The sequence below is a fragment of the Belonocnema kinseyi genome, chromosome 8 (assembly GCF_010883055.1).
Source record: "Belonocnema kinseyi isolate 2016_QV_RU_SX_M_011 chromosome 8, B_treatae_v1, whole genome shotgun sequence".
Classification (NCBI taxonomy): domain Eukaryota; kingdom Metazoa; phylum Arthropoda; class Insecta; order Hymenoptera; family Cynipidae; genus Belonocnema; species Belonocnema kinseyi.
Genome location: NC_046664.1, coordinates 130202855 through 130216917, shown reverse-complemented (window position 1 = coordinate 130216917; position 14063 = coordinate 130202855). Strand labels below are relative to the sequence as shown.

The window sequence follows — 14063 nt, the reverse complement described above, 5'->3', positions numbered from 1 at the left end:
TTTCTCAAACAGGCCTCAGTGGACGTTCGTTTGGAATTTGAATGTGCAGAAAATTTCCCAGCTGAAACTGCCGCCTACTGTCTAATTATTCATGACCGTATTATTCAGTACCAGCCCCTTAGTGGCAGCTTAAAAAAGTTGATTTAAGATGATAGTGGTATGAGGTAATGCCAGTGGTGGCGAGAAAAGGTATAAAGCAGATGATTTTAGCAACAGAGTTCAGTAGTTATCGAAATGGAGTTCATCGTGGACGTGCCAGGCTTCAAGAAGCCCAACAACCAGTTCGTCCTCAAGGAGTTGGCTACAGTTCCTCTTCAGGAAGACGCTCAACCTTTAGTCTACCTCTTTAAACCTTCCTGCTACTGGAACTCTCTGCCTGCCCGATACAAGAGTGAAAATTTGTGGTTGATACGCATTTACCACGGTATCGCGTGGACTTCTGGTGACATACCCTACGAGGAAGTGAGACCTATACTTCAAGATGTACTACTTGGTTCTTGTGCTATCTGCGTCAAAGGACTCGAAAAGAAGAAATAGTTTGATGAGTTTGGATTAAATGTACGAAATTTGGAAGATCTGGGCTGTCCTTCGCTAAAGAAATTACACAACGCAGTTTTAACCATATGTCATCATCATACCCAGTTCTGGAGTCACAACTGTTCTGTCCGAAACGTCCTGGTGCTCAAGGCCTGATTCTTACCTCCAAAAGGTCAGCCAACCATCAGGATTTATGGTGGAAGCTGTGCAGACAACGATAATGCTGATGATGTGAATAATGGTGTATATACTCCAGATACTTCTTTGCAAAATACAACGCTTAAAGACTTTTATAATAAGTGCGAGTTCCTGTTTTAAGAATGTTTCTTTTAGCAAATTAGGTTAAGATTTTACTTTGTAAAAGTAGGTTAAGTCTTTTATTAAATGAAAAAAAAAACTAAAGGTAATAAAAGTGTTCATTACATTTAAACCCAACCACTAGTTAAGTATTAGTTATTAACCATTAAACTTTACGTTCAATATTTATACTGAGTGCGACTACTATAACTCAACAGTCTGATTTTCTTGAAGTTTCTAGAAGATTTGTGCGGATGTTCAACAAGTAGGATGATGTTTGAAGAGTGGGGATAGTGGGGTATAAAAGCAGTGACAGATTGCAGTGGTTTCATTCAACAAAGTGCAGTGCAGTTAAGTGAAAACTTGTGATCTTGTGAAAAGAAAAAAACAAAAATCGAGATGCTTTTGGAAAATAAGGATTTGAAAGCCCTGAATTCAGTTGGTCGAATGCAAGAGGTTATGCCTACCAAACCGCTTTCCGACCTCACCCTAAACAAATAGTATGTTGTGACAAGAGTTCGAAAAGTTCGTACTAAATATGGCACCAGGATTGTAGCTGAATTGGAGAACCAGTTTTCCGTTTTCTTACCTGCCAGAATTATAAAAGTGTTTGAAGATGCACACTGCAAGGAGACGTTCGAAAACCTGGAAGAAGTTATCAAAACAAACAAACTCTTCTTTATCTATCTTGGTGGACAATATAATGATTTCGAATTTGAATATTTGTAATAAATATCATTTTTCTATCAAGTCTGTATTTAAGAAAAAGAGTTTGTGAATAAATATTGTCACCAATTAAAACAAAACTTGCGTATTTATTTTAAATTTGGCTAGGTTTACATTTAAAGAAGTATTTATTTAGGATTAAGTTACGTTAATAATAAAAAAAGCACTGCTGGATAGAAGATTCTATATTCTTACGACCCTGGAATCCTGCAACACACCTTATACCGAAAACCTTGGGAAACAGGTTGCTTATTCTCGAAATTCTGTAGAAAAAGCATTCTGTCTTACACTGAAGTATCGCTGAGTAGTAGTACATTTTCTATTTCTCATAATCCTGTAAAGCAGCAACCCGTCTTCCACCAAAAAAAAGTGAGGTTACATCTAAATCAAAATTTCATAATGAAAACATAACTGCAACAAAAAATTTTAGTACGGATACTGAGGGTTCATAAATTTTATTTATAAAAAATCTTACCCTTACATTGACTTTCTTGTATAATTAAAATATACATAAGAGATTTGTTTTATTTTAATTTTTTTACTTTTTAAGCTAACAATACAGTTTTAAATATCAACTCTCAAATCATTTAAGATTACATCGTTCCTGTTATTTTTTAATCTCTTTTTCAGAAGTTGACGGCTTAGATTAGGTACTTGATATTAATGCATGTGGTGATGGTTGTAAAGGAGCAAGTGACGGTAGGATTTGTAATTGAATTGTTGGTGAAAATTATCATAATGATGTTAAGTATTGAGGTTCGGAAGGTGGTTGAAGTGAAAGTTATTTCAACAGGGTTGGATCTATTGGATATAATGGGGAAAACTAAGATGGTGTTGTAGCTGGAGAAACATGTGCCATTTCCACATAACCTGGTTGTAGAGGATCATATGCTGTGTCTGCTGGAATCTATAAGAATGCTAGATTTTGAAAAAGTATGCATTCAGAAATGTTTTAAAAGAAAAAAATTATAATATAGCAGACTTTCACCTGTAAAATCTGTTCTATTACTTGTCTCGATCTCAAAATGGAGCTAAAGGAAGATCAATTGTTTGAAGATGAAAACTAGGATCTTTTCGATCAGCTGATTTGCAGCAACGCCCATGTATCACATTTTTATCTTCAAATTGAAAACGAGGATCATTTGGATGAGCTGATTTGCAGCACTCACATTTAGCAGTCTCTTCTTTCTCTAAAAACCGTCTATCATTAGGCTTTTGCCCACAAAGTTGTAAGGATGATGATGCCGTTGGATTACGTTTCACTCCTAGAACCGAAGGCAGTAAAGGGAAGAAAGTTACATAAAATAAATTTTATTAGTAGATTTTCTTTAACTTAATTGTAACTGGATAGATAACGATACAATAAAGCGTGGATCCTCCATACTTTTTTTAAAATTTTAATTCTCTTTTCTGACCATTTGTCATTTTTTCATGAGCAAATTACCTAAATTTATGGAATCCAGCATGCAAACAGTCAAGACATGTGTTGTTTCTCATTAGAAATGGTTCGTTGCGACTTTACAGACATAAAAACGCTTTATAGTATAGCTGGTTTGTTAAATTTCAAAATAAATTGAAATGTTGCTTCTTTTCAAATTTATGTTATAGTATTTCTTCGTTTTTAAACTTAAATTCGGTTTTATAAACATATTTTAATTTGCCTTATGAGTAAATCACCTAAATGTATGCAACCCAAAATGATCTTATACTCATCCATGTGGTAAAAAGTTGTTTATTATTCTTCTTTCTTTTGAAGATTAACTAACCAGCTATACTATAAAGCGTTTTTATGTCGGTAAAGTCGCAAACAAACTATTTCTAATCAGAAACGACACATATCTTTACCCTTTGCATGCTGGATTCCATACATTCAGGTGATTTACTCATGAAACAAATGACAAATGACCAGAAAAGAAAATTAAAATTTTCAAAAAAGGTTCGCCTGAATTTGTACCTATCTTTGGCACCTTGATCTACTGCACTTGCGCTATACAAGTCCAAGAGTTACACACGGTGACAAACTATTGTCATGGCACTAGTTTATCGCATTGTGTTCCTCTTATGTTTATCTGGCGCAAGCGCAGATACGAGCTAACAGAAAATTATATAAAGACAGTTTTATTTGTTTTTCTATCCTTTATGTAGAGATTTCCACAATCAATTACAAAAACATTTTGCAAAAACAATTACAATTTCAAAAATTGATAAAAAACTGTAATTTTTTGAAATTACTTTCCGCAATTGTCTGACGAACCTTTATCTACTGATTATTCATCGTATACTTTATCATGTTTCATCGGTTGTGTTCGTTTCCGTGCGGTAATATCTAGAGGTAAAGCATCAATGATCTCAATGTTCCGTTTAGCGATAGCTTTTTTTGTCTTAGGATGATTTCGAGCAGTCACTTCATCAGCACTGCTCACATCAGATAATTTTAAATCTTCATTTAAAATCGAATGGCGTGATGATAAAGCTGAATATTTAGGTGGTGGCAGAGAGGAAACATGCGAATGTGTTCCATTCGAGGGTGTCCGATTACGTTCATCAAACGCACGAGGCCTCGCATGGAATGCATTCTTATGCGATAAGGTAGGTGAGTCGGGTGGAGGACGGGACGCCAAGGAGATTTGTGCACGCAGGACCGGCGGAATTTGTTGCGACGATAAGGTGGCTGAGGTAGGTAGAGGACGGGACGGCAAGGAGACTTGTGTACGCGGCATCGGTGGAGTATGACGTGAATAGGATTTCGAAGGCAATGCTAATAAAACCTGCTGCGATGATGCCAGCGGCGTACGCGGTGGTAGCGGTGGCGAATGCTGTGGTAGTGGTGGCGGCGATGGCGATGAGAACGTAGAAGTCGACGATTTCGCCGATGGTTGAGGCGGTGACGTTGGCGGCGGGGGTTGGATTGGTAGTATGGTCGGATCATATCTGACTACCACTGACACCTATAAAATCATATACACAACACATGAATATAAAAGACGTTAAAATGTCTTGTGTGCAATAGGATTTTACCTGCAGTGGACTCTGCTTTATTTGAAAATTCACTATGCACTACTTACTTTTTTATTTCCCACTCTCTTCTCTGTCATCACTTTCATTTTCGCTGTCGCTTCTTTAACTTTTGCTTATTTTTTCTTTCACTTTTGCTCCTTTTTTTATTTCACTTGTCGGTGAATAATGACATGCATTTCGTTGCAGTTAGACCTCTTATAGGCCCTTACATAGCCCCCGCGCACGTAAAGGGAGCGTGGGGAATCCTACGGTGGTGTCGCGACACCTCCATCAGCATGAAACCTCTGGTATCAACCTCATCCAACATGTCGGTAAATCATTTACCGGCGTCGATGGTAAACCGTTTACCCGACGTCGTTAACTGTTTTTCCGCATCCTGTTACAACTTTGAAATTTCTGACAATTTAACTGACTTGATGGTGGCGCCATCTGTTGTCGGTATCAACTTATCAACTGGTGACATCTTATCACGGACATGAACTATTATCATCTGTCGGTAAATGGCCGGTCATTGTTTTACCGACGTTTACCTCGGAACCGAACCCTGCTCCTGAACTGTCATGGGTATACTACTTCCATTATATCTCGGTACTTTAATTTCTTTTTCAATTTTAATTTTTCTTCATTACTTTTTTTCAGCGTAGACTTTAGCAAAATTATTTTAAATTTGTATAAATAATTCAAAAATATCTGAGAATGCCCTATAATTTCGTTTGAATCCCTGTGCAAAGCAAAGCATTCTGTCCTTACAAAAACTAAAAAATTGTATCATACGTTGAAATTATATTTTTAAGTATTATGATTGCGAGATAACTTTTCACAATTTATTTATACGTGCTTTAAATAAAAAGTTTATAGCTTATCAGTCGATAATTTTTAGATGATAACTGGATTAGATAGATATAGAAAGACAGGAATCCGAACGAAATTAATAGTATTTTTCGATATTATACAAATATTTCTTGAACTAAAAAATAACTTGGGTTTAAACTAACCTAAAGCGTGGCAAATTATAGAAAAATATTGGAGGCCAAATGTGAAAATTGTGACTCATGAAAACTCCATTATTTCTCCGTAATTTATTTGTTAATTTTAATTTTTCTTTATTACTTTTTTTCAGCGTAGTTTTTAGCCAAATTATTTTGAATTTGTATAAATAATTCGAAAATGTCGAAAAATGTATCATAGTTTCCTTCGAATTCCAGTGGAAAATGAAGCATTCTGTCCCCTGCTGGAAGTAAAAAGATTCAAACAGGTATAAACGTATAGATAGAAAAAGAGAGATATTCAATCATTCCCAAATTTTTGGGAATTCACTCTATCTTTTTCTTTCCACGCCCTATCCGTTGCGTCTACTTAGATCTACTTCTTTGTATTCCTGACTCTATCCCTTACAGTTGCAATTGAATCCACTCAAAAAAGTAGTATTCTTATGCGTTTCGAAAATAATAATATATTTTGAATTTCAAACTTCCGCAAAATATTATTAAACTGGCAAAGTTTTATATACCTATCAAAAAAATTTCCTAGCTTTACGACTTACTCGTCGAAGTTCGAACTCTGCAAAGGCGTCTGCTGAACCCCAAGCTATAGACGGTGCAAATTATTTCACTCGGGTCTGACATTTACAGTCAGCCACCTACTGACAATCGGCCAGTACTAAGTCAGGGATGTACGTCAACTATCGTGCGCCTCGCTAAAGATAGAAGAGGGTAAGCGGAGGATTCGTTTGGATAGAACAACTAGGATTCAAGAAGATAGGGCTATCTCATATTTAAAAAAAAGATAGAAATAGATTTACTTTGGTAGAAATACTGGGATTCGAGAAGATAGAGCCAGTTTATATAAAAAAAAGATCGAAATGGATTCACTTGGATAGGAAAATAGGGATTTAAAAAAATATATGAAATATAAGATTGCCCAACTGATAGAAAAGGGTAGAGGTGGATAAGCTGTGGATTAGTTTAGATAAAAGGACTGAGATTCACGAATATAGGGCTATCTTATTTTTCCTAAAAGATAGAAATGGATTCACTTGGATAGGAAAATAGAGATTTAAAAAGATAGACGAAATTTGTTATTGTCCAATCAATAGCAAAGGATAGAAATGGATAATTCGGGGATTCATTCAGATTGAAAGACTGGGCTTTACGAAGATAGGGGTATCTTATATTTCAGAAAAGATAGAAATGGATTCATTTGGATAGGAAAATATAAATAAAAAAAGTTAGACGAAATCTTAGATTGCCTAACGGATAGAAAAGTATAGAAGTGGATAAGCTGTGGATTTATTTAGATAGAACGACTGAGATTCAAGCAGATAAGGATAAAGTAGATTTTAGAAAAGATATAGAGAGATTCAATGAGATAAGAAGCTAGGGATTGAAAAAGAAAGACAAGATTTTGGATTGCCTAACGGATAGAAAAAGATAGGCGTAGATAAGTGAAGGATTCATTTGGAAAGAAACACTATAATAGAAACTGATAGTGGAAAGAAAAGGACACATGTGGATAAGTGTTGAAAAGACATGGATAGAAAGATTGAAATTCAAAAGAATAGAGGTGATTTGGGATTAGATGAAAGATGGGAAATGATCGAAGGTATAGTCCTGGGATCAAGATGGATACATTGGTTCTTTCTTTTTTAATATTAAAGGTATAAAATGATTCAAACGGATAAATGCTGTAGCCATTTTCTTACAGCAGGGTCCTTACAAAGACTGAAAAAGTACACCATACGTTCAAATTGTAACTTTAAGTATTGTGATTACAAGATAACTTTTCGCACTTTATTCATACGTGCTTTTTTAAAAAAAAGTTAATAGCTGACCAGTCGACAATGTTTAGATGATGATTGAACTAGATAGATCTAGAAAGCCAGGAATCCGAACGAAATTAAGAGTATTTTTCGATATTTTATTTTATTTTTTCTTAACTTAAAAATAGTTAGGGTTAAAAGTAACCTAAGTGTAGCAAAATATATTAAAATATTGGAGGCAAAATGTCAAAATTGTATTTCGTCAAAATTCCATTATTTCTTGGTACTTAGAGTTTTATTTTTCTTTCTTATTTTCTTAACATAGTTTTTAGCAAAATATCTTTCGGATACGTCAAATTATAAATCTAAACATTTTTATACAACTTCCCACGAGGCAAAAAATTGGAGAACGTCCTTACGACATTTTTAGGATTACGCGATGACGATGTATGTCCGTATCATAAAGTTATCTGTAAATATCTCTTAAATATTTTAATGTCGCAAATATGCCTTAACAGCACGAGCATAGGACGTCTTGCCCACGTCATAATGACATTGTAAAGATGTGGTCCATATATTTGCCCTTTGAATTTTCGTACTTATTTATTTAGATCTCTCTGCACGTACATTTAATGTGTTTCAATATGTTATTCTATGATACTCGATAAAAAAATATTTTAGTTTATATGAATAAGGTTTAATTATATAAAAAACGTATTAGTTTTTTCAAAAATGTTAATCTGTGTTCCGAAAAAGAATTTGAATCTTCTTAAATTATAATTACAAAACTGCGTTGCTTCTTTTTAAATATATTTTATTTAGAAAATACAATTGCGGTAGTGCAATTCTTTCTTCCCGTTATTAGTTATGAAAATAGTTATTTTATTATTTAATTTAAGGAATTCAATGTAATAGTTTTCCACAGAATGTCAAAGTAACATTCGCACGACACAATACAGATAATAAAGTTAATAATAATAATAATAATAATAGTATAGACAATAATAAAGATCGCTTGTGATTCGTTATTAGTGCTAGAACATGAACGCCTTTACGTTAGTGCTAGAACTGTTTAGTAACGGATTTCAATTTTTGTACCTGATTTACTCTATAACACATTTGTAACAGGATTCTAGAACTTCGATATACACTATTAAGGCACAGTCCTAGAACCAGCTTGAAGCAAATGTTACAGAACGTATGTGACTGGTCAGTTCTAGAACAATTATGTAACAAATGTTCTGGAACCATTATTGATCTTTGTTCGTAATTTCTTCTAGAACACAGTTGTAACAAGGCTCTAGAACTTCGATATATTACTATTACGGCACAGTTCTAGAACAAGCTCGGAGGAAATGTTACAGGACGTCTGTGATTGGTCACTTCTAGAAAAATTAGGTAACAACTGTTGTGGAACCGTTATTAATCCTAGTTCCAAATTTTGTTCTAGAACACACTTGTAACAGGGTTATAGAACTTCGATATAACACTATTACGGCACAGTCTTAGAACAAACTTGGAACAAATGTTATGGAACGTCTGCGATCAGTTTTTTCTAGAACAATTTCATTGCAACTGTTACAGAACAGTTCTGTCACATAGTTCAAAAACAGTTTTGTCACATTGTTCTAGAACTCTTTTACCTTTTTGTTCTGGAAAAGTTCTGTCACCATCTTGTAACAATTGTTATAGAACGCAGGTCCTTTTATGATCTGGAACAGTTATAGAACGTGTTTGCTGGGCTGGAGGCAACCAGATAAATTTTATCATGGTCCGTCACTATAAAATAACCTGCAAGTGCACCAAGTATAAAATTTATATCTCCCTCGAGGAAGTTGAGTTCTAAAAGCACTTTGGAGGCAACCAGCCAATTCTTGTCATGACTCGTCATTATACAATAACCTCCAATTGCAGCAGGTGTAAAAAATACATATCCGCGAGAAGTTAAGTTCTAAATTAACCCTGGAGGCAACCAGATAAATTCTTTTATGGTCCGTTATTATAAAATAACCTCCAAGTGCACCAGGTATAAAAAATACATCTCCCTCGAGGAAGTTGAGTTCTAAATGAGCCTTGGAGGCAAACAACCAATTTTTATCATGACTCGTCATTAGACAATCACCTCCAAGTGCACCAGGTGTAAAAAATACGTCTCCCTGAGGAAGTTGAGTTCTAAATGAACCCTGGAGGCAGCCAGATAAATTCTTTCATGGTCCGTCACTATAAAATAACCTCCAAGTGCACCATGTATAAAAAAGTACGTCTCCCTCGGTAAATTTGAGTTCCAAATGGACCTTGAAAAACAAACAACCCATTTTTGTCATGACTTGTCATTAGACCATCACCTCTAAGTGCACCAAATGTGACAAATACATCTCCCTCGAGGAAGTTGATTTCTAAATGAACCTTGGAGGCAACCAACCAATTTTTTCATGACAAGTAAATGTACAATAACCTCCAAGTGCACCAGGTGTAAAAAATACATCTCCCTCGAGGAATATGAATTCTAAGTGAACCTTGGAGGCAACCAACCAATTTTTTCATGATTAGTAAATGTACAATAACCTCCAAGTGCACCAGGTGTGAAAAATACGTCTCCCTCGAGGAATTTGAATTCTAAGTGAACCTTGGAGGCAACCAACCAATTTTTTCATGACTAGTAAATGTACAATAACCTCCAAGTGCACCAGGTGTAAAAAATATATCTCCCCTGAGGAAGTTGAATTCTCAATGAACCTTGGAGGTAGCCAACCAAATGTCATTGTATACTGACGAGTCATGAAAAAAATGGATGGTTGCCTCCAAGGTTAATTTATAACTTAATTTGCTCGAGGAGTGCATTTAGAACTCAACTGCCCCGAGGGAGACGCATTTTTTACACCTGGTGCACTTGGAGGTTATCTTATAATGACGAGTCTAGAAAAAAATTGGTTGGTTGCCTCCAAAGTGCATTTAGAACTCAACTTCCTCAGGGGAGATGTATTTTTTACACCTGGTGCACTTGGAGGTTATTGTACATTTACTAGTCATGAAAAAAATTGGTTGGTTGCCCCCAAGGTGCATTTAGAACTCAACTTCCCCGAGGTACACGTATTTTTCACACCTGGTGCACTTGGAGGTTATTTTCTAATGACGAGTCTAGAAAAAAATTGGTTGGTTGCCTCCAAGGTGCATTTAGAACTCAAATTCCTCAGGGGAGATGTATTTTTTACACCTGGTGCACTTGGAGGTTATTGTATATTTACTAGTCATGAAAAAATTGGTTGGTTGCCTTAAAGGTGCATTTAGAACTCAACTTCCCCGAGGGAGATGTATTTTTTACACCTGGTGCACATGGAGGTTATTGTAAAGTGACTGATCATGACAGAATTCATCTGGTTGCCTCCAGAGTTCATTTAGAACTCAACTTTTTCGGGGGAGACGTATTTTTAATACCTCGTACACTTGAAGGCTATCGCCTAATGACGAGTCATGAAAAAAATTGGTTGCTTGTGTTCAAGGTTCATTTAGAGCTCAACTTCCTCGAGGAAGTAATATTTTTTGCACCTGGTGCAAACTAAATTTTTTGGGACGACGGTCGTGACCTACCGGAGTCGACCTGGGGTATTGTTACTGATAGCAAAATTTCATAGGAACTTTCAGATTCCATTACAGGCTGTGAATTGCAAGTCAACGGAATTCCTAACCAGAATTCCGTAAAATTTCCGTGGAGCACTTTATGGGGAATTCAATGTGGGAACTTAACGTAGAATCCGTATTTCAACTATTTAAAAGTTGATTTTGCTGTTTTTCTGAGTTGCTTAAAAAGGGACCGAATGGGGGACCAATTGGTTCCTTAAGAGTACTTTGTAGAGGCTCCATTCGGTTCCTTCGGTTCGCCAGGGTACTTATTTGTTGATATGCATTGAATATGCAAATTTTATTGCTTATAATCATTCTTTTTAAGTTTTAGAAGATTTAGTCTAAAATTGGTGTCAGTGTTCAATATACGCGAATCAAAAAATCTGAAATGCATCAAACCCAAAATGATCTGCATAGTGGTGTAAATCGAGTGATAATATCCTGTTTTATCATTTTATAAATAAACTTTATTAAAAATTATAAAAATATTGATCTATATAAACGTTCTTCAGTGCTTTTTATTTAATCTATCAAATTTTAAACACGATATCTCAATCCGTGTGGACACAGTGAATACCAAAAAAAAATGTTCATAACCGGGGACTAGTTATATTGTTATAAAGAATTATAGTTTAAATTTTAATTAACATTACCCAAATAGAATTGTAGAGAATCCTTCCAAGAATAAAATGAAGCCTTTATCATTAGGATTAAATACAAATAGTAACTTTTTCCTAAACCCGTGTGGAAAAATGCCCGTGCAGTCTGGTTACAGATCTGGCCCAGGTCTGGATTTATCTAGACTGTCTAGTCTGGATGATCTGAACTGGCTCAGGTCTACGCCAGTCTGGCTCAGGTTTGACTTTATCTAGACCATCTAGTATGGAAGGTCTATTCTGGTCCAGGTTTGGCACTGGTCAACTAGCTAAGAGTGAAAAAAATCATAAGTCCCATCAGCAAATTTTTTTGACATACTTCAAAAATCTCACAGGGTATATAAAATGATAGAAAATTAGAAATCCAAAGTAGAAAAACAAAACTTTTTTCCCCATCACCTTGAAGGGCTGACCTGGCCCAGGACTGGCGCTGATCAGCGAGCCAATAGAAAAAATTTCAAGTTAAATCACCAAATTTTTTTTGACGTACTTTGAAAAAGTAACAGGTTGTCTAAAATGACGGAAAATAAGAAATTCAAATTATACCCAGCAAATATGGTAACAAAATAGATCTATAACTGTTCTAGAACACAAAATAATGTGTTCTAGAACAGCTTAGTGACAGGTTACAAACATGCGAGTAACTATGTCATCCCTTATACGCTAGAACAATTCTGTAACAGTTCTAGAACGCTCTGACTTACGATCTGTAACATTTCTCGAACAATTCTAAAACTCGGTTATCAGTGTTATATGAAAATTCGGTAACATATCTAAAATGCTTTGACAACCGATCTGTAACATTTTTAGAAAAATTATAGAGCTGTAATATGTCTAGAACAATTCTAGAATTTTGGTACGCTGCGTTTAAAAAAATCTAGGACAATTATATAAAAGTTCTATAACGATTCTATAACGGTTCTAGAACTGTTATGTATCAAATATGGAACATTGTTATATACGCCACGCAGCAATAGGATATCCCTGGATATTCGATTTGAACTCGTTTATGTCCCGCGTTATTCCAGGAATAACCCGTCGGAATACCCTGCGAGGTGGAAATTTTGATATCCCAACGGATATATTTTGATCCTGTACACGGTGTACGCAGTCCCAACTAACAAAAATTATGCGTCCGAAATATCCACATTAGGGATATTCGCAAGGGTCAGCTCGACCGTAGTGCAATGAAAGAGCCTCGCCCTTGAGGAACCGCCTTGTTGTTCACGGTAACCTCTACGCCAGACAAGTATGATTGTCGCCGCCTCGGCTTCTCTCTGAAACACTCGACCCTTCATTTCAATTGTCAAATATTTACCAATGGACCATGATTTATCATTTATACTATCATGAGTGATAAACACATAAATATACGAACTTATTTATTCAAGCTAAGATAAAATAATTATTTGTTTAACATAATACTTAATAGTAAATAATATACGATGTCAGAGTTTGATTAGGTTACCATGAATGTTTGGATTAAATCATTGTTTTTCGTCAGAAATTGTTATTTTTATATTTTTTGTAAATTATATTTTGAAGAAGATTCACAACATTTTCACAACTTTAGGTTATTTTATTCATTTACACCGGAATTAGTTATTTTTAATAAAAAATTATTAGACTTGAAAAAAGATTTTTAAAAAAGTTGTACAATTCGACGTTAAAATGACGGTTTTTACTGAAAATGTTGATAAATATTTCGAAGACGATTAATATTTTTAAGAAATTTTAAGTTTATGTTAACATAAATTGTCAGCTATGTTATTAATTGATGAAATCATTAGCAAATTATATAAAAATATTGGAGGCAAAATGTCAAAATTGTGTTTCGTCAAAACTCCATTATATCTGAGTAATTTAATTTCTTTTTTAATTTGAATTTTTCTTTATTACTTTTTTTCAGCGCAGATTTTAGCGAAATTATTTTGAACTTGTAGAATAATTCAAAAATATCTAAGAATGTCCCATAATTTCGTTTGAATCCCTGTGCAAAGCATTCTGTCCTTACAAAGACTAAAAAATTATATCATTCTTTGAAATTATATTTTTATGTATTATGATTGCGACAAGATTTGACAAAAGCCAGAAAGCAGACCGAACATTTCCGAAGGATTTTGATGCGCTGAATCCGAATCCGAACTCAAAATTGCTCCTGTACGTCAGGTTTTCATGATATGTGCATAAAGATAAAGTGCAAAAAACGCGTTTTTTAGCTGTTTTTGCAGTTATGTAACTGTACAAGAAAAATGTCTACCACAAAGCTAATATGGAATTTGAAAGTACTAATCTTCCCCTTTCAAACCTACTTCGATTTATTAGGATATCTTTATTTTTCACCAAAATATTGTTATTTGAAATTTTTTATATTCGCGTTTTAACCCATTAACGCTGAGGTGTTCAGATTTATACAACGCATTCTCGATTGCTGATGGTACGATATTTTT

At 34.8% G+C, this 14063-nt stretch overlaps 1 gene; it reads right to left on the bottom strand.

Annotated features, from left to right (window-relative positions):
• Window positions 1-12711: 12711 nt before the first annotated feature.
• LOC117179187 lies at window positions 12712-12866 on the bottom strand.
• Window positions 12867-14063: the final 1197 nt, after the last annotated feature.